The sequence below is a fragment of the Hyaena hyaena genome, unplaced genomic scaffold (genome assembly GCF_003009895.1).
Source record: "Hyaena hyaena isolate Hyena2069 unplaced genomic scaffold, ASM300989v1 scaffold_1, whole genome shotgun sequence".
NCBI classification, from domain to species: Eukaryota; Metazoa; Chordata; class Mammalia; order Carnivora; family Hyaenidae; genus Hyaena; species Hyaena hyaena.
The window spans coordinates 3,883,134-3,908,985 of NW_024080633.1; the positions used below are offsets into that span (position 1 = coordinate 3,883,134).

Consider the following 25,852-nt stretch of genomic DNA (forward strand, 5'->3'; position numbering starts at 1 on the left):
ATAGTTTTGGCTTTGGGTGGTCTGTCTACAGTCTTCAGAAAGCCTACACTGAAAGGCCTGGATATTGCTGAGAGGTTATGCCAATGTGTCTGGCTCTTAGCTGCCTAATATCTTGAGAGAAGGCACAAGCACTTCCAAAGAGCTTGTTCTAACAGCTGCCCTGGGTCAGCTCTGGACCAGGCCTGTTACCCAAAGAGGGGCTCCATCCAGCATCACCAGGGTATCCTTGGGGATCATGTCCTTAAACGGAAGGCTGTGAGCCTGGATATCAAGAAGGAAGACTGAGCCCAAGAAGGCTGATCTATTTAAAGGTGCTGGTGGGAATGGGGAAGTCTCTGGTGAATTAAGAGAGTCAGAGAGTCTCCATGACAAGGCCACAGACACCTCACTCACCCCCTCATAGAGATACGTATGATCTGTGTCTCTGCAGAAGCTTGACTAGTACCCCACTGCCTTGCCCTCTCCTCTGTTAATGGGTGATGTATTAACGTTCCCCCTGTTGATTCATATATATGTATGTGTATGCACATTTTTAAAAAGTTTGTATAAACATGGGAAAAGTTCTGGAAAGATACATAGCAGATAAAGTGGTTTCTTCCTCCTCCCTGCCCCAACCCCTCAGGGAGCAGCAGGGGAGGGTGTTCAGTTCGGTGGAGACATTTGTTTTGTTTTGCTTTTTATAATAATCACTGAAATACGCTAAGTGCTTGCTAAATGCTCAGAGACATGCTAGTGTGCTACCTATACAATGCCGATTAATATGCATAAGAGCCCCATAAATGATGCTTGCTCTATTTTACAGGAGCTTGAACTAAGGCCTCGGGAAGGTAAATAATGACCCCAAATTCGTAAAACTTGAATGCTACAGAACCACAGTTCAATCCCAGGTCTGTCTGATCCAAAACTGTGTTCTGTCCAGGCTGTACTGTCTCCACAAAGAGATGATTGTAACATAAATAATATACATACCATATACATATACACACACACACACATATAAAATAAAACCTACATATACATATGTACAGAGAAAATGTTTTTCAATGTACCTATATTACTCTTACATTTTTTTAAAGAATAGATACCCCAAAACAATACAAATGAATAAGATCTGGGAAAGGAAAAAAGAGAAATAAATTCAGTGAGGAGTAATCTTTTCACTTTCACTGCTTTATTTCGTATTTCCCCAAAAGCAGAGCCTGAGACAAGGACTTGGGTACATGTCGTTTGTTTGGGGGTGATCCAGGGAAACAGAAAAGGCCGAGACAAGGAAATACATTGGTGTCACGGCTGCAGGCAGCATGGTTTGATTTGCCCAGGATCTCCGAGGAGCAAATAAAGTGCCTCTCAGGAAGAGAAGCTGGGCCATCTGCCACTGGCTTCTTCTGATCCCCTTCACCGAGGCTTGTTCCCAGGGGTGTAGAGAGAGCCTGAGGTGGGATTCCGCCACTTGAGGTGCCTCTTACTGAAGATGAATTACAGGGAGGCAGGGGGATGTGACAGAGGATGTCACAGAACTCTGTCACACGCACCATGTGAAGATTACCTTCACGGGGGACCTTTTTTGTTTTGCTGAGATCACTGCTGTTCCTCAAGGGGCTTTGTTCTATGGAAAACTCCTGGAAGGAGCACAGAGGAGTCCTCTGAGCCAGACCCGACCAGGACTCTGCTGGTCAACAGCTCTGAGTGGACTAGGCAGGGAGGGAGGGGGCACCCAGCCCACAGACAGACATGCAGAAGCGAGGGACCCTCTGGCTTCTTCACAGAGAGGCCTTCCTGACACTCACGACGAGGCGAAGCTCAGAGAAGGGAACAACCAGCAGGCTGAGTTCCATGTCAAATTGCCTCTGAACTTCCACCGGCCCCTCCTCACGGCCTCCTTGGGGAAGAATCCGGCCAGAGCTTCCCAGGTTCTGACGCGGTGCAGGCAGGAGACGAGGTGAGGAAGCGAATCTGAGATGAAGAACTCCAGTTTACAAGAAGAATGCCAACTGTCAATAATCAAAATAATTCTTCTCTGCATAATCAATGCCACATCGGTGCAGCTGCTGAGCAGGAAACAATAAACACCAAGCAAAAATGAAAGTGTCTCTTTTTCTCACACTACCTTACAAGGAAAACCCACACGGGAGCAAGGGGTTGTGGAGCTGTTCCTAAAGCGTGCAATCAACATTTCCTTGAAACTAGAGCTGGCATCTTGCATCCAGCAAACGTCTCTCTTTCCACATTATTATTTACTTATACCTTGTGGAGAAGCTGTAGCGCTCAACTGCTAGGCCATGTGTTCAACAAATGGCAGTCCTGCCCAATGGTGCACTTCGCGCTTGAATGTCAACATTATGAGTTCACATGCATGTCAGTGTTGTGTGTGATCTGCATTACGTGACACTTGGCCACTACTACCAAGCGGTGAGGCAGGAGCCTCGACCTTGCTATGCATTTCACGGCACGGCATCAATTGTTTTGCAAAAAGGGACAATCTCAGGTTTCTTGAATTGAACATCGGGGAATCCAGAGTCACCGGGGTGTAAAGTGTTGGCTCTGGAGTCCGACAGATTGGGTTGGAATTACACTCTGCCATTTACTATCATGTGACCTTGAGACCCTCACTCCACCTCTCAAGGCCTCAATGCACTCACCTGTAGAATGGGAATAAGAATAGTCCCTCATGTGTCTATGCTGGGAATTAAGTAAAATAATGTTATGACCTGCTGTACATATAGTAAGTGCATGGTCAACGTTAGCTGTTATAACTGCTCTGGAGGTGAGCAAGATTTCATCCTTCTACCCTGAATCTCCTTCCATAAAATAGTAATGGCCTACCCTAGTTTTGTCCTGGAAGGATTTCTAATACCTAGGATATTTTTTAATGTTTATTTATTTATTTTAAGAAAGAAAGAAAGAAAGAAAGAAAGAAAGAAAGAAAGAAAGAAAGGAAGGAAGGAAGGAAGGAAGGAAAAGGAAGGAAGGAAGGAAGGAAGGAAGGAAGGAAGGAAGGAAGGAAGGAAGGAAGGAAGGAAGAGAGGGACAGTGGGGCAGGCAGAGACAGAGAGAAAGAGAGAGAGAGAATCCCAAGCAGGCTCTGGCTGTCAGCACAGAGCTCAGTGAAGGGCTCAATCTTACGAACTGTGAGTTCATGACCTGAGCTGAAATTAAAAGTCAGATGCTTAACTGACTGAGCCACTCAGGCGCTCCTAATTCCTAGGATTTCTGATTTCTCATTTCTCCCCAATTACTCACTGGATTCACTGGGTATTCATGTACTGCCAAGACAGTGTGAAAAGCTGGGTCCTTCAAGGCTTATGGACAGAGACCCAAGATGTGAAGAGTGCCTTGTGGAAATGAACACACATCTCCCAGGTCAGAGTGAGCTTGCACTGGCTGGTTTATCCGTTCTTTTCTGAACACATTCTCTCCATCTCCCTGACATATGATGCAGAGGATGTCAGCGTTGCATGGAACAGGGCTGAAATTTGGAGATGATGGAGAGAGATTCCCCAGGGAAGAGTTTCTCTTGATCTCTATCAGCCTGGATCACTTTTACCCTCCATCTCCCCAAAACAGGCCAGAGCAATGCTTATAAATTGTGAAGTGCTCCCCTTCTTCAAAAATGCATCACTGGCATCCCACTGCCCTCAGATGAAGCCTGATCTCATAAATATGGACTAGCTCCCTGGTGTGCAGTCCTCTGTGAAGACACACAGTGCTCAGAGAAGCAGAATCGGGCAAGAGTGAAGACCAATGTGAGCCCAAACAATGATCTGAGAATCTCATCCCTGGTAAAAAAAAAAAAAAAAAAAAAAAAACCCACACATCCCTGAGAGGAGCAGACCACTCAGAAAGTGAAAAAGAAAAAGAAGCCACATCACATCAAAATCATGACCCCTCTGTCTCCGCCATGAGCCGCAGCAGCATCATAGGGAACTGGGAAAAGCACTTGCTCTAACATCTTGTACATCGAGAGGACAGAGAGTGCTCTAACGTCTCCCAGGCTATTTAAGATCCCAGGCTCAGAGGCTGGTCAGTCCTCACATGGATCCCAGCTCTATGACCTTAGGCAAGTTCATCTATCTCCACAAGCCTCAGCTTCTCATCTGTACAACAGAGACACAAATAGCACCTACCTCACAGGGTTTGCTGAGAATTTAAGAAGACAACAGAAAAAATAGTACTTGGCTCAGATCATCCATAAAGATTAATTAGTACTGTCATTTACTAATGATCATTCGTAAATTTGTTATCATATTCTAAAAAATGATAAAAAACTGTGCTATGTGCCTAGAACTAAGCACAAAGTCTCAAGCCATGGAATGAGGAATCAGGTGAGAGACGGAAGAAGGGTAACCAAGTTCATGGACTGATGTTTAAATGCTTTCTTCTTAGACAAGCGCCTCGGCCTCAGTCACAGCTTATTTGTTCTTATCGTAGGCGTTATTCTAACAGGCTTAATTATCCAGCTTCCAGTTCCAGAACAAATTAGAGGCAGCTGCACTGATGGGAGCAGAGTCCTGCTGCGAGCCCGTACACCGTCCTACGACATGGAGGGTGCCCCACCCCCACCCCCACCCCCTACCTCTCATGGGTCTACACCGCCACTGCCTGCAACACTCCTGATATGATTCCGATTCTCGTTGTCCCCTTAGCTCTCTCCCTTACATGCATCCCTTCCTTTCTATCCCCTTAAGTCAAAATTGAATGCAATGGCGCACGTGTGGCTGGGACAAAAACTGCTGGAGTGCAGGGTTTACGAGGACGTCACAAATGCAAACAACTTTCAGAGACGGTGAGGGAAGGTAAATGAATGAAGAAAGCAAGAATATGGTAAGAAAGGTGTCTCTTTTGTGAGCAAATGAAGAGAAAATGCCCAAAGGCATCCACCCCACCCCACCTCACCCCCACAACCATCACAAGAACAGCCAATGGCCCGGCCCTGGTGATGTGTAAGCCGACTAGGACATGGCATCTGGGCCCAATAAGACCCAAGGAAAGAAGGGACATTTCAAGTTGCGGGAGAAGTGACATCCCTCCTTTCAGACACAAACGAGGAAGCCAGAGCCACCGTCTTGCCCCTAGGTGCCATCTTAACAACCGCGAGAGGAGTGACCCATATGGAGAAAGACGGAAAGAGCCAACATTGCTGATGAGGAAGTGAACTGGCCCCTGGAGCACGGCCTACCTCCTGACTTGTGGAAGAGAAAAAATGTTCCTACTGTGTACGGGGGCGTGAGTCGGGGTTTCTCAACTAGCCCCTCTTCGTGTCCTGGAAAACACAGAATTAATGTTTTAACTTTCAAGCACTGTGATGACCCAGTAAGACTGGGAGCCTCTTGGCTGGGAGCAAATACAGAACTCTTGAACACGTGAAAAGTGAAAGGTGCTCTAAGCGGAAAACAAGAAAGACTTAGTACAAAAAATATATATAAACCATCTGATTCGTATACATTTACACTGTTTACATTCTTGAGAAAACACTACCTTGGGTATGTTGGGCTAAATGTCTTCATTTGTAAAGCTGGTTTTATGTGTTTCTTTATACCTTGTCTTTAAATGCGGCGACCAGAAAACTGGAAGTCACGTCTGCTGTCATGCTGCATCTCCAGTGGCCGGCACTGATCTCGCCGTACGTCTCCCAGTCAGCCTAAGGATATTAGGCAGTACAAAACTATGTACTCCTATTTCACTTACTGTCAGCAAAAATATCTGAACTCTTCCTACCCTTCCTTGTGCTACATCATTTTTCTCCCTTCTTTTCTCCATACAGTTCTCTTCTCAGCTAAGTGAGAAGCTTACATAGTTAGAGCTTATCGTCAGTGCATAGAATTAGGCAAGTGGTTCACCAGAGGGTGTGCTGGAAATCCGTGGGGCTAGTGACGGTCATCACAAGATGGGGAGGGGTTATTTTTTTTTTTAATATTTTATTTATTTCTAGGAGAGAGAGAGAGAGAAACAGCGTGAGCAGGGGAGGGTCAGAGAGAGAGGGAGTCACAGACTGAAACAGGCTCCAGGCTCTGAGCTGGCAGTCAGCACAGAGCCCGACGCGGGGCTCGAACCCACGAACCGCAAGATCATGACCTAAGCGAAAGTCGGACGCTTAACTGACTAAGCCACCCAGGCGCCCCAAGGGGAGGGGTTATTTAACGGGCAGGGGTTTGCCTGGTCTCCTACAGGAGAAGACAGCTGTCCCCCATCCCATTCCTATAGATGAAAAACGTGTTTGTACGTAACTGGCCAGAAGCAAATTCCATCTGAGTTATAAATACCGGAAGGGGAGTGCATGGGGTTCATTTAAATGAATTTTCCTGGAAAGCGACTACAGAGGTGTACTTTCTTTGGTTCAGAACTTTAGAGGTTATTCACCTTTTAAGAAAAATGCATCATTTGTAACAATGCCACTACTGGTTGGTTAAGTCACTAGCAGGGCCCGACTGCACTGGTCCACATCAGGCTGTACATCTTACTGTAGAAAGGCAATTCTAGCGTATGTATCAATGTACTTATTTCACTCTTATTTCAAAATGCCCCATATATTTAAAAGAAAAATCAATACTATTCGGTTGAAGATCCGCTTACTTCTCTGAAATCCAAACTAACTCATTATATCAGAGGCAAGCATCTAAGTACCGTCAATTCTGACAGAAGGCAACATATACATTCCTAAAAAGTCAGCTCACTCCACAAAATCGCACAACCAAAACCACAGGGCCTAAGGGGAGGGTGGAACACCGAGTGACTCTGACAGTGACATAGAAAAGGAACCTAATAACAGTGGTTGCATGTTAAACGGTTTCACACATGGTAAACAGTTAAAGAAACACACAAGCACTACAAGAATATGGCACCTGAGCTTGAAGACTTGAGGTTTGCCTGTATCAGTATGGGCAACAGGAGGGCTGCTGTGGGGTGGAGGAAGCAGGGCCACCTGAATCCAAGAGGAAGGTGTCCACCAGCTCTAGATGGGTGCACCGGACCACACAGGTGGACCAAGGCAGCCGGGAGATGTTTGCACTGTGCGCATTTGTAAGCTTTGTGTTTTCTAGAAGCCTATTTAGAGATCTTTTTCCTGATCTCTCCGCCAGCATGGAAATGTATATGCTGTCTATCTGTTTGTGTGCTGTGCACATCTATGTTTTATGCATGAACGGAATGATATTTTTTGTTCCCCAAGAATGAACGTTTGTCCCCTTGGGGACAGTACTGCTCTCTTGAGATGCACGCGGTCGAGGTATACAGAGAAGGCGGTGGGAGCAGAGAGAAGAGGGTGACTCACCGCCTGGGACAGCCAGGGAGGGCAGAAGAGGAAATGACATTTGAACCAGGTTTTGTAGGATGAGTAAGACTTGCCATCTGGGAAAAGGGAGGGAAGTGGTTCTAGAAGGAACGGCTTCCAGGCATGTTTGCTAAATGTTTGCATAGCAGGGTGTGCTCTGAGAGCTACACATCCACAAAAAGAGTGGGGAATTTGAAAATATGAATTTTAGTACAATTTGAGATACAAACTGACTCTTAAGAGATATCAAACCCTAGAAACCTTTTGGGGGCAGGAGTGCGTAAGGAGCAGAAACTGGGAAGAACGCTGAGTTATTAAAGGTAGGTATTAGGTTCCTTTAATTTCAGCCTATGTCTCAGATGGAAAGACTCCTGAGTAATAAATAATAGAGCACACTTTGGGCATAGTTCATTCACCATACTCCCAGACACATTTCGAATACCATTCAAAGTGAGTCGTGAAAGCTCTGATTAATATACAACACAGAGCTCTCTCTATATACTCTCAAGGGTAAAAAAATACTGCTGAAAAGCCAGTTCTTTTAAAAGCTGAGCATCTAACACCACCTTGTGAATGATAATAAATGGCAGCCAAAGTCAGAAGGTGGACTGGCCCTCTGTCTGGGTCTGCAAGTTTCATGTGCACAGAAATACGGACCTGCTCTTTGGCCCAACAGAGCAGGATGGTCTTCCAGTGACACAGACATTTCCTAGGAGACTCCTGGTGTTTCCCAACTCAATCAAAAATAGCAACTCCAACTCCCATGGGTTGTTTTCCTTTTCTTTTTTTCCCCTCCATATTCCCCATTCGAGCTCCCCTAGGAATGTGCCTCTATTTGCTACTAAAACGATATCGTGGTCACTCTTCCTAAGGCCAGAGAACTTTTAAGATGTTTCCATAACGTCAAGTCCCTCCCTGGCCTCATGAAGCCTGCCATCCATCAAAGACAGGCAGACAGGCGCCAAGCACAAAACTACACAACTAATTTCGAATGTGATCGCGACAAGGGAGGATTAAGTGGGACTAGACTCACATAACAAATGAAACTTAGAGCCATAACTTCATGTGCAAATCGGGACGCTTCACGCTGATGTGTGGGCACCGTGACAAAGCCAAGTTCTATGACCACGTCTGCCCTCTCTAACTACTGTAATGAGATCTCTAACCATCTGAATGAGTACTGTCCAGTAGTAGATCATGGACCCAAAGAGAATAATGCAGGGACGTTACAGCATTGTTTGTAGAAGAAATAGTAATAATCTAAGTACTCATCAAAAGGAGAGGTACGTGCATGGAGTACTTCTATGCAATATTCAAAAGAATGGAGGAGGGCTACATATACTAATATGAAACTACATCCAAAAAATATTGTTGGATAAAAAAAAAATGAAATGTAGAATGACACGCAGAGTGTGCTTCCCATCGTGTGAAATTTAAGGAGAGACACAGAGGCTTGAGTAAGCTTTCACATACACAGACCGTCTCCAGAATACATAAAACATGATGATGGTGGCCGCCTGCGGAGGGGAACCAGGTGTACAAGGTCAGGGTCATAAAGAGACATATCAGTCATTACATTTACTTTACTATTATTGGAAATTAGCCACATCTAGTTAGAGAAAAATGATCTCAAACAGTATAGATGGAGAAAGGTAGTGTTAGCCAGCAATAGAAACTATTCATTTTATAATCTGCCCTCTATCCCATGTGTTAGCTTAACAGAATTCTCTAAATGTTCAGAAATAAGGTAAGAGGAATTATCTGCATAGAGACCAAGACTCACATGCGACTGCGGGGAATCAGGGAAGTGAAGAAAGGGGGCAAAGCTTCACATGAGCAACAGACAAAGATACATGGGCTACTGATCACAAAAGCTAACAGATGCACCTGGGCCTGGAAATATGATTTTAGGTGATAAATAGACACTGCTGGATAAAACTGATTCACATAATGAGAAAATTATTCCCTTTTCCAATATTTTTCTATTGCTCAGATATAATCAAAGAGGAAGTCTCAGTTTGGTACAAGTATGTCTTTATGACCGCTGGACACTTTCCTGGAGCTAAAATTTGATAACGTGTTTTGATTTGACTGTGTTTCCTTCCACTCCTGTCCTTCTGAGAGAACAGAACTCTGCTTTCCCACTTTTGGCGCTGAAACAAAGCTTCCTTCTAAAATAGGCATGTTTCATCTCGATGTTTTAAAATGAGCCATTTTAAAGGAAAATATTAAGTAACACAAGAGGCACAGGGAGATGGCAAAAATCGTGACTGTGACTGCTTGAGTGGCTTAGGGTTCGCAATCTCTTTTTTTTTTTTTATATTTTTAATATAGTTTATTGTCAAGTTGGTTTCCGTATAACACCCAGTGCTCATCCCAACAAGTGCCCTTCCCCATGCCAACAGCCCCCTTCCCCTCCCCCCCCATCAGTCCTCAGTTTGTTCTCAGTATTCAAGAGTCTCATAGTTTGCCTCCCTCCCTCTCCCCCAACTGTTTTTCCCCCTTCCCCTCCCCTATGGTCCTGTTAAGTTTCTCCAGTTCCACATGAGTGAAAACATGGTATCTTTCTCTGCCTGACATATTTCACTTAGGATAATACCCTTGAGTTCCATCCATGTTGCTACAAATGGCAGATTTCATTCTTTTTCATTGCCATGTAGTATTCCATTGTATATATAAACTGCATTTTCTTGATCCATTCATCAGTTGGACACTTAAGCTCTTTCCATATTTGGCTATTAGCACATTCTTATCGATGTTTGTGATTGTCTTATGTATTTGGGTGTTTCTGAATTCAGTGCATAGACATTTATACTTGTTAGCTCTTCCTGATGGATAGACCCTGAAATTATTATATAATGCCCTTCTTTGCCTTTAAAATAAAAAATAAAGTCCAGTTTGTCTGATATAAATATGGCTACTCCAGCTTTCTTTTTGATGTCCAGTAGCATGATAGATGTTTTCCCATCTCCTCACTTTCAATCTGAATGTGTCCTCAGGTCTAAAATGGGTCTCTTGTAAACAGCAAATAGATGGATCTAATCTTTTTAATCCATTCTGCTACTCTGTCTTTTGATTGGAGCATTTAGTCCATTTACATTCAGTGTTATTATTGAAAAATACAGGTTTAGAGTTATTGTGTTCTCTGTTAGATTCATGCTTGTAGTGGTGTCTCTGGGACTTTGTGTTCCTTGCAACATTTCCCTCATAGGATCTCTTGTAGGGCTGGTTTAGTGATGATGAATTCCTCCATTTTTTGTTGGGATAAACCTTGATCTCTCCTTCAATTCGGAATGATAGGCTTGCTGGATAAAGGCTTCTTGGCTGTATATTTTTCCTGTTCATCACACTGAAGATTTCCTGCCATTCCTTTCTGGCCTTCCAAGTGTCAGTAGATAGGTCTGCTACTACCCTGATATGTCTCCCTTTGTATGTTGGGGCCCTTTTATCCCTAACTGCTTTCAGAATTCTCTCTTTGTTCTTGTATTTTGCCAGTTTCACTGTATGTCGTGCAGATCGATTCAGTTTACGTCTGTGGGGAGTTCTCTGTGCCTCTTGGATTTCAATATCTGTTTCCTTTCCCAGGTTGGGGAAGTTCTCAGGTATTATTTGTTCAAGTACACCTTCTGCTCCTTTCTCTCTCTCTCCTTCTGGAATTCCTATGATATGGATATTCTTCCGTTTGATTGTATCACTCAGCTTTCGAACTCTCCTTTCATGTTCCTGGACCAATTTCTCTCTCTTTTTCTCGGCTTCCTCTTTCTCTATAATTGTATCTTCTAATTCACGTATTTTTTCTGCCTTTTCAATCCGTGCAGTAGCCAACGCCTCCATTTTATTTTGTGTTGCATTTTTTAGTTCATCAGTATTTGCAACAATAATGGCTCGGATGTCATCCAAGCCCTTTTGAAGCCCAATGAGTAATTTTATGAGTATTATTCTAAATTCTTGTTCAGTTATGTTGCTTAGATCGGTTTTGAGCAGTTCTCTAGCTGTTATTTCTCCCTCGAATTTCTTTAGAGGAGAGTTCTTCTGTTTTGTCATTTTGGCTAGCTTTCTTTCTCGTTAGTTTTAAAAGCTTGTGATGTGTTCTGCCCGTGTGAGTGCTGCTATATTAATATTAAAGGAGGCTCATACACTGTCCAGGGCCTGGCCGTTCAGGAAGTCTTCTTTGAAGGGTGTCCCTTGGTCTCTCTTGTGACTTTGGTTTTATTTCTCTACTCGTAGTGATGTTTTGAACTCTCCACGATGTGCACTTTAGGTTTGTTCCTTGAAGTAGCCTGTGCCACAGGTGCAGAGGAGGCGGGCCGTCTCCCGTGCCTCACGCCCTCACTCCGTGCGTTGTTAATGATGCCACCCAACTTGCAATCCCACAAGCCAAGGCACTTCAGGGCAGGGAACTGGTTCCTCCTGATGCCGACTGCGTCCCTGGGGTACCACCTAACCCGGAGGGAACTTCCACTGTCCAGTGCCAGACCGAGGCCACCAGTCCGAGGAAAGCCCCACAGTTAGAGGTGGGATATCTCTCCGAAAGCCCTGCTTCTCCGCGAGCGCAGACGGCAGGGTTCGCAATCTCTTGAGAGAGATTCTTCTGGGTCTACATCACGGAACCCAGCTGTTGTATGCTCCTAAGTGTTGTGGGGTTTTATTTTCATCCCACCAAACAAACACTGAATAAAAATGAGGGAGATTGTTCAGTGAGCTAGAGTTTCGTCCTCAACGCCGACAACATTTTGCTAGAATATCCTTAGTTGCCTAGAGCCGATTCCTTGGATGACTAAAAAGACTGCGTACCAGGGGCACCTGGGGGGCTCAGTCGGTTAAGCGTCCGACTTTAGCTCAGTCATGATCTCACAGTTTGTGGGTTTGAGCCCCGTGTTGGGCTCTGTGCTGACAGCTCAGAGCCTGGAACCTGCTTCAGATTCGGTGTCTCCCTCTCTCTCTGACCCTCCCCTGCTCACGTTGTCTCTCTGTCTCTCTCTCTCTCAGAAATAAATAAAATTTTAAAAAATTTAAAAATTAAAAAAAATAATAAAATAAAAAGACTGCGAACCAAAAAACACAGGCACAAACTCTGACGGCCTAATTAAAAGTGTGATTCTTGCCCCGGTGTGGAATACTAGCCCTTTTGTTAGTGGCCCAAGAGAGAAGCAACACCTCCACTGAAATCACATTTTCCTCCTCGCTCCCTCTCCAGTGCCACCAGTTTTTCATTAGCTAATCCCAATTAGAACACTTTTTTACTAAAGCCATAAATCTCTGCCGTTCCCAATAAGCATAAATTATATGGTAAATAACTGTATGCTGTGTCTATCCAGAAAAATAAAACCTTTTTTCCTTTTTTTTTTTTTTTCTGGCATTTCATGAGACTCTGAGCTGCTAAGTCAACATGCATGCGTTTTGATTTAGGATTTCGTTCCCTGCCCCCCCCATCACTCATCTAAAAGGCAACGCTTCTTTTAGAATGAAAACTACCACCAATGCACTTATCTAAAATTCATCATAATAAAAGTATGCTTTTTCTTCCTATTTCTGAGTGATTCCAGGTAGGGGGAAAAGCTTGATTGCTGTGTTAAATCTACCTCTGCCACTTCCTGGCTAAATGGCCCAGGACGCTCATGCTGGCTCAAACCCAGGTCTGTGTCATCAACAGAGGAGACAGACCTCCTAGAATTTTGTCCCAAAATAAATGAAGAAACTTAATAAACAATGTTTAGCATAGTGCCTGGCACAGAGAATGTGCTCATTACTATCTGTTGTTCATACTATACAAACAAAAGTGGTGATTTTTTTCGTTGTTGTTCCTTCCGTGGTCAGCAATTGCTTAACCCAACATTCTCTACGTTAAACTAATTAAAAGAAACATACCTTATCCGTGATTGATTTTCAAACTCATTTATTACTCGTTTCTCTATGGTTTAATTTAATTAAATTGAGCAGCATATCAAATATTGATTTTAATAAAATCTTGATTAAGACTCAAGCAATTATCAAACACAATTTTCATACCATTCCTGCATTTCAATGGAACCAACCAGAAAACCAATTTGCTTTTAAAATAAAGAAGTGATTTTATACACATACACATACACACACACACACCACCCTCAGGACATTTTCAGAAATACAGAAAAAAGTGACCACCCAATCTTTTCATTAGCAAAATAAGCATCACTCTCCAACTAGGGTTCTGAAAAGCTTAATCCAGTTTGTCAACTCATCTCCAATCAGAAGTGGAAGGGAAAAAAAAAACCTAGAATCAATTCCTCTGATATACATTAACTTAGCAACTACTATGTACAAGCCACTGTCCTGTACTGTCCAACACGAGCAGAGGTAGACAAGAGCTACAGCCAGTTTTAATATGTGTGGAAAAATCCATCCACACATGCAAGTCTTTAATTTTACTGACTAATGACCAGAGAAGTACATGTATTTCAAGTCTCAAAATGGCTCTGCTGTATGATTTATGTGTATAGACTATAGTTAAGAGAATACAATGTAAATGTGATGGTATAAATTACCAATAATATCATATTAGCATAAGACATTGAATAAGTTAAATATTTGGTTTGATAGTTAAGTGCTAAAAAAAAAAAAAAAAAAAAAGTCTGGCCAATAGCTATCACAGCAGCACCACCTAGAGGATTCTTTAAAGTAACACAGGGTCATTCCGCCAACTTGCCATTCTTCCTGTTTAGGCGAAAAGAAAGGCAGCTATAGAGTTCACCATCTGATGTCACTTTAAAGCATTTTAATTCTGTCCACATCATTTAGTATCTTCTTAAATCTTGAAATGTTTATGGAATAGCTAAATGAGATGGAAAGTTCTCGAAATCACATGACAATTAGAACGAGGATCCCAGCTGTCCTCCTGGGGAGGTGGAACTGGGCCCTGGGACACTGTGACCTGAGCCATGGCTCCCTCCTCCTCCCAAAACATACACACACACGCACACACACAAACACACACACACCTCCTTATTCTATCTTGATCCCAGACATACCCGCGCCAAAGACTGGACATTTGGTAACATTTCAAAACCATAATATTCCTGAAGTACTGTCCAGTGTGCATTTAGAGGAGTTGAGGGAAAAAAAATAAGCTTTCTGCTATTAAAACTGTTTACACCACCACATCCACTTGCTAATTCCCTTCCATTGGCCTGAGGTGAATCAATGTCCTGGGGATGGGTTGAAAGAGAAATAACAAAACATCTCACTTTGTTTTATATAGTTCTCATTCTATTGGTTTCTGTAGCTTTTCTGAACCAGGGAGCTGCTTTGGAGTCATGTTAAAAGGATTACAGGTGAGATAATAAAATACATCTGCTACTTATAGGAACTAGCCCTCCCCTTAGGCTATTTGGTTTCAGAATTTCAGGCATTCATGCAGAGCCTCAGCTGAGTGCAGCTTCACGGGGATTACAAACATGCACATTCAGTATGCCCGGGCCAGTGGGGCGCCTGAGGGGCACTCACCTTCATTTCCATGGGCGGGCACTGTCTACTGTCCACCTCATGAGAGGGGACGAAGTCACAGTTTGCCTGCAAAATCTGCAGAAATCTGAGTTCACCTGAACTCTGAAGTCAGGGTTCCCAAATGGGCACCCTAGTTAAGGGTCAGAGATGGGCAGCGAGTCATTCATGGTGATTCTCTACACTTCAGGTAAGTGCATTTGGGCCCAACTGACCAAAGGAATACAAGGTTTTGCCCAGAGAAACCTTTTCCATTCTGTATGCTCAAGCCATCACTGAAAGTCATGGCAAGCTGCAATAATTTTAGTTTTTTCAAATGTCTTCATGTTCTTGCACAGGCTTTTCTCTCTATCCTACGTCCACACCTATTCACCTCACAAGTTTCCGGTCTCCTTTGTGACTTAGCTTAGACACCACTAACTCCAGGAACCCTTCCAGGACTCCCTTACATTGGGTCAAGATGACCTCCTCTGTGCCTCATTTGCAGCCCATCCATCTCCCATGAGAATGCTTGATGTAATTACTTGTTTGCTAACCATGTTCCTCGTTAGGCTGTGGGTGCCATGAAAGCTGGGGATATTTCTATCTGATTCACAGCCGTATTCCCACATCCCTATAGTCGTGGCTCAAAGCCTCCATCAAGGAATGATTGCCCTGTATAAGTACGATTTCTGCTGGGGAGGACTCTGGTAATCTGCACACAGCCTGCATTTCTTTGCCTTCCAAAAACACGTGCCTCAATACCCACCATTTTTGCTTCCTCACTTACCTTGGTCTCTTAATCCCTACAGCCATCAGAAGAAAGGCACAAGGTAAGCTGCCTCTTGCCGTCGAGGATTATGGCAATTCTGCTTGGCACCTCTCCACCATCTCCAGAACTTGCTCTAGGATCCACAGACCACCCATCTCTATTCCTGAGACAGCTGCAAGAGAAGTAGTCAACCAAAATATTTATAGCAAGGATCTTTCTGGGACGTCTGGTGAGCTATAATGAAGCAGGAGCCAATTGGGAGGGAGATAAGAGCCCCCCTCCTCTTTCCAAGCAGGTAACAAAGTCTCGTTCTCTATTGTATGCAGTTGACATAATAGCACAGAAGGAAAACAAGAAAGTTCAACCTTGTCTCTGGTTCGGCTACTTACTGTGCCCATGGAAAGACTGTGATATTGTAGAGATGGAAGAGCATAGGGCCATCTAGGCAACCTGAAGAATGCCCCCAGTAGGCACCCAACTAGAGTCAGAAGCAGCCTGGGAAGTTCCAGGCTGTTATGAAATAGGATTTACCACTCTAGATCCTTTCCTGTCATCTGACTGCTTTGCCTCAGAGACTATATCTGCAAAATGAAAGTAAACCTGCCAGACTCAAGGGGTCATTGTGGGGGCAACTGAGACTGGGCATATCAAAGTGCTTGTTAAATTATGCCCACCCAACAAAAAATGAGAGATTATTAATATTAATAGATGGACCACAGACGGCCCCATCATCCCATAGCCATTATCCTCCATTTTTAAAGGTCTGCAGAGAATATTTCACTTCTAACATCCTGACTTAGGTTTAATTGGAAAATAAAACTTCTAGCCAAATTAGTCTAACATATATGAAATGATAATCAGTAGATCCTGAGAGTAAGAACCACGGAGAGATCATTTAGGGCATAATAAAGGGGATACGGCATATATAGTTGTGCTATTTTGTTTATTTCCATAGTTATAATTGTGTAGACAGGATCATACACGCTGTGTACTATAAGGAAACATTTTTTCAGCCAGTTCTCTTACACAAATCTCAAAGTCTTTGGTCATTCAAAAAAAAAAAAAGTTTTTTAAATTACCTGAAACTAGCAAAACACAGAATGAGAATTTCCTAAAACTAACAAAAGATATCAAGCCACAGTTTCAAGAGGCAAAATGAAACCCTAGGGGAATAAATACAAACAAAGCCACACACACACACACACACACACACGTGCCAAAAAAAAAAAAAAAAAAGAAAGAAAACCACACAAAATGAAACTTCAGTGTATTAGTGATTGTTTCTCCACATCCGTCCTGACATTTGGTGTTATCGCTATTTTTTATTTTAGCCATTCTGATAGACATGTAGTGCTACCTCACTGTGGTTTTAATTTCCATTTCCCTGATGGCCAATGATGTTGAGCAGCTTTTTATGTTCTAAGTTGTCATCAGTATATCCTCTTCAATGAAATGTCTTTTGCCCATTTTCTAACTGGATCATCTATTTTTTTTTTTTAATGTTGAGTTTTGAGAGTTCCTTAATTACTTTAGATACTAATCCTTTATCAGATACATGATGTGCAAATATTTGCTCTTAGTCTGTAGCTTGTCTTTCATTCTCTTAACAGTATCTTCTCATAGTTATTAACTTTAATTAAATCTATCAGTTTTTCCTTTCATATATTGCACTTTCGGTGTTAAGTCTATAAGCTCTTTGCCTAACTCTGCAGCATAAAGATTTTCTCATGTTTTTTTTTTTTTTCTTAAACTATAAAAGTTTTACCTTTACAAGTAAGTCTGTGATCCATTGTGAGTTAATCTGTATATAAGTCAAGGCTTTTGGTTTGGTTTGGTTTGGTTGCTTATTTTATTTACAGATACTGAATTTCTCCAGCACTGTTTATTGAAAAATCTATATTTCCTCCACTGAATGCTTTTGCATCTTTCTAAAAAAATTGGGTGGGTATATTTGTGTGGGTTCAGAGTTCTCTACCTGTTGCGTTGACCCATATGTTTATCCCTCCACCAACACCACACAGTCTTGACTACTGTAACTATGTAATGGGTCTTCAAACTGGGTACCATAATGCATCCAACTTTATTCTTCTTTTTCAAAATATTTTTACCCATTATATTTCCTTTGTTTTTCAATATAAATATTAGAATAATCTTTTCTATGTCTACAAAACATCTTGCTGGGATTTGGGCAGAAAGGGTCTGTATGTTAATTTGGAAAGAATTGGTACTCTCCCCCATTTATTTTGATCTTCTTCCTTTTCTTTAATCAGAAGTTGGTAGTTTTCAGCATATAAGTCTTATTCATGTTTTGTTATATTTATGCAGGGGAATTTCATTTCTACTTGTTTGTAAGTTCCTTGGCATCTTCTACCTAGTCAATCACGTTGTCTCCAAACAGGGACAGTTTTATTTCTTCATTTCCATCTGTTTGCCAATTATTTCCTTGCCTTGCCTTACTGAACTGGCTAAAAGTTCCAGCCCTGTATTAAACAAGAGTATGAAAGAAGACTTGCTCCCAATTTTAGGAGGAAAGGATTCAATCCTTCAACATTAAGTATGTCATCTGTAGCTTTTTTTCTGGATGGCCTTTATAAAGTTATAGATATTCCCTTTTATTCCTAGTGTGCTGTTTTTAAAAATCATGAGTATTAAATTTTCTCAAATTCTTTTTCTATCTCAACTGATAGAATCACTTTTTTTTTTTTTTTCTTCTTTAGCTTGTTACAGCAGATTACACTGAGTTTTGAATGGTGAACATGCTTTGCATCTCTGGGATAAGCTCCAGTTGGTAATGGTGTATAATTTTTTTATACATTGCTAATATTATTAGCTACTATTTTGTGGAAAATAATGGTCCATAGTTTTCTTTACTTCTTTCCCTTTATTAATTTTTGTATACTGTCATTGTCTGGTCTCAGTATCAGTGTAATGCTAACGTCATAAAATGAATTAGCAAGTTTTCCCCCTTCCATTTTCTGAAAGAGATTGTGTATATATCATGTTAAGTATTTTTGAAACATTTCACTGGACTGTCTAGTGAATCTTCAGTGAATCTCCAGTGATTTCTTCTAGGGAATTTTCAAATTATGAATTCAATGTCTTTAATAGTATAGGGCTACTCAAATTAACTATTTCATACTGAGTAAATTTTGTGGGAGGCGGTTTTAAGGAATTGGTCCACTCCATCTACCTCCTCAACTGTATGTATGTGGAGCTGTTTACAGCATTCCCTATCTTTTTTATATCTGCAGAGTATGTAGTGGAATTCCATGTTTCATTCCTGCTAATGCTAATTTATATTTTCTCCCATTTTTATCTTTGACCATCTTGCTAGAGATTTGTCAACTTTATTGATCTTTTCAAAAAACCGACTCTTTGTTTATCTATTGTTTTAAATTTTATCGATTTCTGATCTTTATGATTTATACTCTTCTGCTTACTTTGATTTTTCTCTTTTCTAAGCCCTTCATGTAAGAGCTCACATTATTAATTTAAGATGTTTTATCTTTCCTAATGTAAGCATGTAGTGCTATAAACTTTGCTCTCAACATTGCTTTAGTTGTACCCCACATTCTGATATGCTATATTTTCATTTTCATTTAATTCATTGCTCATTTGTTTGTTTCCCATTAAGATCTCCTCTGTGACTCATGGATTATTTAGAAAGTGTTGTTTATTTTCCAAATGTTTGGATATGTTCCTATTATCTTTCTGTTACTGATGTCTAGCCTGCCTGTGGTTGGAGAATATACTCTGTAGGATTTCAGTTCTTTTAAATTTGTTTAGGTGTGTCTTATGGTCCAGGATGTGGTTTATCTTAGTACATGTTTTGTAAGCACTTGAAAAGAATATGGATTCTCCTGATGTTCGTTGTTCTATAAATGTCAACTAGATTCTATTGGTTGATGATGTTGACTTTTCTATCCCTGGTGATTTTCTGTCTGATTCTTCTATCAATTGTTGAGAAAGAGGTGTTAAAATCTTCAACTAACACTGAGGTAATGCCCACTTCTCCTTTCAATTGTCACTTTTTGCTTTACAGTTTGCAAATATTTTTAGATTTGCTATATCTTCTTAGTGAAATGACCATTTTATCATTATATAATGGTCCTCTCTGTACCTGATGAATTTCTTTGGTCTGAAGTCCATTTATCTGATATTAATGTAACCACTCATGCTTTCTTTGGATTAATGTTTGCATGATGTATCTTTTTCTATCCTTTTATTTTCTATATGCCTATTATATTTAAAGTCAGTTACCTGTAGACAGCATATGGTTGTCATGTTTTTTTTATATATACAGTCTAATTATCTGTACCTTTTTTGGGTATATTTTGACTGTTTATATTTAAAGTAATTATTCATATGCTAGAGTGGATATGGAAGTCCAGGGTCCCCAAAAAGACTTCAGTGAAACTGTTGCAGGGGGTGGGGAGGTGCCTAATTACTTAACACTGAGCAGGATAAAAGAACTGATTCCTTATTCAGCCCTCTTTGACATCATCCTGGTAGAGGATGGGGGGCAGTTATAGCAAGGTGAGAGTGGAAGTCTATACTCTCCACCTGGCCTTTCTAGTCTTTGTGTGTGTGTGTGTGTGTGTGTGTGTGTGTGTGTGTGTGTTTGGTGTTTAGCTGGGGTAGAATGTTTATTTTCTGCAAGTTTCTGTCTTATTGACTGGCATTTTCCTGGTCCTCTGGCTAAAGAATAGGCTTTTGTTGGAGCTTTTTAAAATTTCCATGTTTGAGGGCGCCTAGGTGGCTCAGTCGGTTAAGCGTCCAACTTTGGTTCAGGTCATGATCTCACAGTTCATGGGTTCGAGCCCCGTGTTGGGCTCTGTGCTGACAGCTAGCTCAGAGCCTGGAGCCTGTTTCAGATTCTATGCCTCCCTCTCTCTCTGACCCTCCCTTGCTCATGCTGTCTCTCTCTCAGAAATAAAAAAAAAAAAAACATTAAAATAAAATAAAATAAAATAAAATTTCCATGTTTGTCAGATTTGGGGGTTACCAGCTTCTTCAGCTCCAAGTCTAGAATAGATGAGGCAACCCAGGTAACATGATCATGTCATTCCTTGGGTCCCAAGGTCGCTAGACAATGTGACTGATTCTTTCCATCTTTCAGAGTCTTCTTGTGTTTGTATATTTCTAGGGGTTTTAGTTATATTTAGTAGGAGGAACAGGGAGTTTGGAACATCTACTCCAAATTTCCAGAAACAAAAATCAATGATCATTTTTTAAAATTAACTATAACAATCATTTAATGTAATAATTGATATGTCAGGATTTAACGCTACATATATACTACTTGCTTTTTGATTGCTCTACTTGTTTTCCATTTTACAGTTTGCCTTTTTCCCTTTTAGATTATTTGAACAATTTTTAGTACTTTATTTTGACATATCTGTATCCTTTTTTACTGGTTGCTCTAGGGGTTATATCCCTCATTTTTCAGTCTACTTAGAATCCACACTTAAATACTTCAAGTGGAATATAGGATCCTTACTCTTAAGACAGATTCCCTTCACCCTCCCCCACTTTCTGTGGTAGTTATTTTACATATTATATTTATATACTTTGCAAACTCTGAATAATGTTATAATTTTATTTTTGTTTTCAACTATCAGTCATTTGAAAACTAAAGAGAGAAGGAACAGACTATTATAGAGATTAGCAAATTTTTTCAGTAAAGGGCCAGATAAATATTTTAGGCTTTTCAGGCCAGGTACTGTGGAAGTAATTACTGGAATTGGCCATGTGGACACTTCTGAAATGTAGACAGTGTTATATTTCTTCACCTGGTTGAGGATTACACAAAAGTTCACTTTGTAGTGACTCAGCAACCTAACTCTTGTTTCGTGCATTTAACTTTTTTGTGTGATACCTACCAATGAAAGTAATTTTGAAACTAAATAGATGTGAGAGCTTGAAAAATATCAGATTGTGGGGCGCCTGGGTGGCTCAGTCGGTTAAGCGTCCGACTTCGACTCAGGTTGTGATCTCATGGTTCGTGGGTTCGAGTCCCGCGTCGGGCTCTGTGCTGACAGCTCAGAGCCTGAAGCCTGCTTCATATTCTGTGTCTCCCTCTCTCTCTGACCCTCTCCTGCTCACATCGTCTTTCTCTCTTTCTCAGAAATAAATAAAACATTTAGAAAATAATTTAAAAATATATATATCAGATGGGAGACTCTGGAAATGGATTATCAGAAAAAAGATGGGGTACATAAAGCACATGGGATTTATTGCTCCCTCCAGCACTTCTATCCTTGAACAAAATTAATAGATGAGGAAATATTTACAGTTTGCCCTCAGCCCTGAGAGACTGAGAATTTCTACTAAGTGCAATTCACTGAAGTGGGAACTGTCTGCTGGAGCCAGAAGTTAAAAAATGAGGCTTGTTGGGGCATCTGGCTGACTCAGTTGGTAGATCATGTGACACTTAATCTTGGAGTCGTGAGTTCAAGCCCCACTTGTGTGTAGAGATTACTTTAAATAAATAAATAAATAAATAAATAAATAAATAATATGGGACTTGTGGAAAAATGAGATTAGAGGTCAATGAACTACATGAGAAGAATATTCTAAGTGAACGACAGGAGAAAAAGAATAAGAGAAGGAAGAGAAAGATGTCTTTTGGTGAGAAAGCCAACAATATGAATTCTGGATATTTTTTCTAGGAAGGGCATGAAGGAAAAAGATGTTGAAGAAAGGAAGTTAAAGAAGAGAGAGGAAAGAAACAGGGGAGGGAAGTAGGGAGGAAGAGTCTAGGGGAAAAGATGAGATAGAGGGAGAGAGGAGAGAAAAGGAATGGAAAAAAGGAAGGATGGACTAAAGAAAGGAAAAGACACAAGAAAGAAATGTGGCAAAAAGGATACATATTGGGCATCTGAGAGAGCCCAGGCATTTACTCATATGATTTAAATCTCATATCAACTCTGTAAGGTAGGTATTCTCTCTCCTCTTTTATAAATGAGGAAATGAAAGCTCTGAGAATTTATTTTACTCAAGGAAACACACCTCGGAACGTCCACCCTGGCTGCATGCAACTCCAGATTCTGGACTCAGGAAAACCCTTTCATTCCAACAGGGAGAATTCCTTTACGGTGAGAATTCTTATGTATATAAATGCTTATGTGACACTTGAGTCAGGCAAAGAATTACCCTAGAGGTAATTCTTGTCCTAATAAGTAGGAAATAGTTGATCTTCTGAAACCCTAAGCCTATAATTCTGTAACTCTATGGCATCAGGTCATATTATGTGGAATACTTATTGAGATCATTGACATCTTCTAATGTTGCCTTACTACTGAGGGTCATTTTCAAAGAATCTAATGAAAGAATCTAACATTTCACTCTCTGGAGTGAAAAAAGTACTAGAAGTTCTATTTAAGTTGACAAAGAATGCCTTATCTTATGAGAAAAAGGGCACAAACTATATTCCATCATCCAGTTTATATATAGTATTTGCCAACTTAGCATGAATGACAAAGATAGATAGATGTATGGGGTGCTATAGAAAATTCCAAGAGAAAACTCAAGATTATCAAATTACCCAGATTTCTTCATGCTAAGCAGAGAGTACTAGCAACCTACCAGTGAGAAAGACCTCAGACAAAAAACTCATCTCACTTTGACAAAATTCTGTGAAGAACAGTGGACTTTGTATGTACCACAAACTTGGGGGTCACTTCAGAGTACTTGAGAAAAAGGAATATACATTAATTCTTTTGCTTAAGTTCAAACTTATTTAACGCTTACTGTAGGTTAAAAGGAGGGGCAAGGGGGTGGGAGAAGAAGAGAAGGGGATAATTCACCAAAAAAAAAAAAAGGCATAAAAATTAAACCAAGCTACCTCCAAGGAATAATTAGAGGTGAAAATCAATAAGGAGAAAATGGCTCATATTCTCCTCATTGATTTCCTGTGCACAATGAGTCAAACTTGACTGTTGGTGAGAAGTCAGTTTGGCTACTTCTTATTACTTTTTCGGCAGTTGGGTACTCCTGTCAGTGTCTTTCATGCTGGAGTCTTTCTTGGCTCTAATCACAGCTGTCAGCTATTGAACGAGTTTGACACCCTGACTCTAGAAGCGAGGGATTCACACTCCATGCATATGCAGTTGGTTCCTTCATTAAAGCTGACTGAGATAACAGATATGGGGTGCTGCTGCTGATTTTTATAAGCAAAACAAATGGCTACACAATCAAGGATGGGTCTCCTTGATCAGAAACACCCAGAGAGACCAAGAATTAGTCTTTACAGAGCGCAGCCAGTATTACTGTAAATACCTATACTTTTCTTACTTACAAGGGTGGTATGGGCAGTCAGTCAAGACCCGGGTCTGCGCACACGCACACCTGACTCCTCCCCTACAATCTCAGCTGTCCATTCCAAATAATCTCGGTTGGAGTTGCAGGTGTGTGGTAAAAGGAGGATCATTTAGCTATGGTGATCTGGATTTTTGAGAGGCATTAAGTTTCTCAGGAGAAAGAGGAGAGAATGACAGTGACCAGAAAACTCCTCCCCCACCACCAAGAAAAGGAAGTACAGCTAGAGCTTCTCAGAGTACTTCTGTACATAATGCCATGAAATGACACACTCTGAGTTGAAATGGACCAATTAGCCCCAAATCACCAACTTCAAAATTGTTTCAGAGCATCCCTGACAAGGGCCCATTCAGATTCTAGTTGACATTCTTAGGAGGAAGCGTGCAGTGTTTGGCTGGAGACTGCTTTCGGGAAATGCAAGCACAAACCGCATCGGCAGTACAGAGAGTCGTTAAAGCATGGACCTGGGGGGGATGAATTCCCAACCTACACCTTGTATCTAGTAATGAGTGTCTGCCCTCCTCAAATCCCAGGACTTTATGCCTCCAGCCACCGCACTGTTGTGCTGCCCATCACAAAACAGTCTCTGCCTCCCAGGCGCAAAGACATTATCAATGCCCTTCAAAAGTAAGTGACTTCTGACCATCCCTAATTGATCTTTAACTGGTTTCTTCCGTCAGTTCCTTAAATACCTAGCGAAATGCCCTTCTGTGGCAATGTGTAAGGCCTCCGGCACTACCACCTGCACTTTTTCAGCGACTCAGAACTTCTGACAGATAATGACCAAAAAAGAAAGATCCTAATGAATTCAACAAATACAGTGGTGAGTATAAACTCTTCAACTGAATGAAGAGCGCTAAGGGGATGCGACCACTTGATGAGTGTAAGATGTAGCTTACCATACTGCTTTGGGTGTAAGGAGTAAGGAGTTATAAGTCAACAACATTTATATAACGTATATATAATATACAAATATATGTATTTATAAATATATAATGTATATCTGTATATATAAATATATATGTGTGTATATAAAATATATGATGTATATGTTTCTAAATAATGTATATACGTATACATATAATGTATATACGCATGTTTTATTAATGCGTAATGCGTATATACATATAATGTATATAATACATATATATTATGTATATAATGTATATAATTATGTATATATTATGTATATATTATGTATATAACTATGTATATATTATGTATATAATTATGTATATATAATGTATATAATTATGTATATATTATGTATATAACTATGTATATATTATGTATATAATAATGTATATATTATGTATATAATTATGTATATAACTATGTATATATTGTGTATATAATTATGTATATATAATGTATATAATACATAATGCGTAATGCGTATATACATATAATGTATATACGCATGTTTTATTAAACATATTTAATATGTACATATGTAATATATATAGCTGTACTATTCGATGCCGCAACATGTTTTTCTTTACGGAAAAAAACTATCGGTGGGGGCCGGGGACCACACGTATCCGCCTGCACAGGACACTGCGAAAGCAAGGACACTGGGCCTCGCGAAGCAGCTGAGTCCATCACCAAATCGCTAAAGCGGCCCCAGCCCGGAGTGAGACGGACCCATCCCCGGCTTCTGTGCTCCAGGGCACGTATCACACTTGGATAGGGTTGCTTCGTGGGTCGCATTCGGTCTGTACCCCCAGCGAGAACCAGCTAGAATGAACTCCGGCCCAGAGCGCCTGGCACGTGGCAGGTGGTCAATAAAACGCTTGTAACTGAGGAAGTGGCTGTTACATTAAGGCGTACCTCAAGGAAGGAATGAATGAATGGACGAACGAATGACCAGGCCTATGCCCGCTGAGCTTCCTCGGGCCCACGGCCCCGCGGGACTAGGTGCACCCAGGTGAGCGCCCCGGGCCAGGGGCCCCAACCTCCGCCTACGGCGGCCGGGAGGCGTCAAGGCTGCTTTAGGGCGGAAGAGCCGACGCCGCGCGGGCTGCCGATGGACCCGC

The 25,852-nt window shown here is 41.2% G+C and overlaps 1 long non-coding RNA gene across 1 annotated transcript; it reads right to left on the minus strand.

The window, feature by feature from the left end:
* Nucleotides 1-1,796: 1,796 nt before the first annotated feature.
* On the minus strand, nt 1,797-25,755 carry LOC120228986. The gene is made up of 3 exons (XR_005527645.1): nt 25,647-25,755; nt 15,516-15,669; nt 1,797-1,953 (listed from the first exon to the last, which is right to left on the minus strand). It is a non-coding gene; the product is annotated as an uncharacterized LOC120228986 (long non-coding RNA).
* Nucleotides 25,756-25,852: the final 97 nt, after the last annotated feature.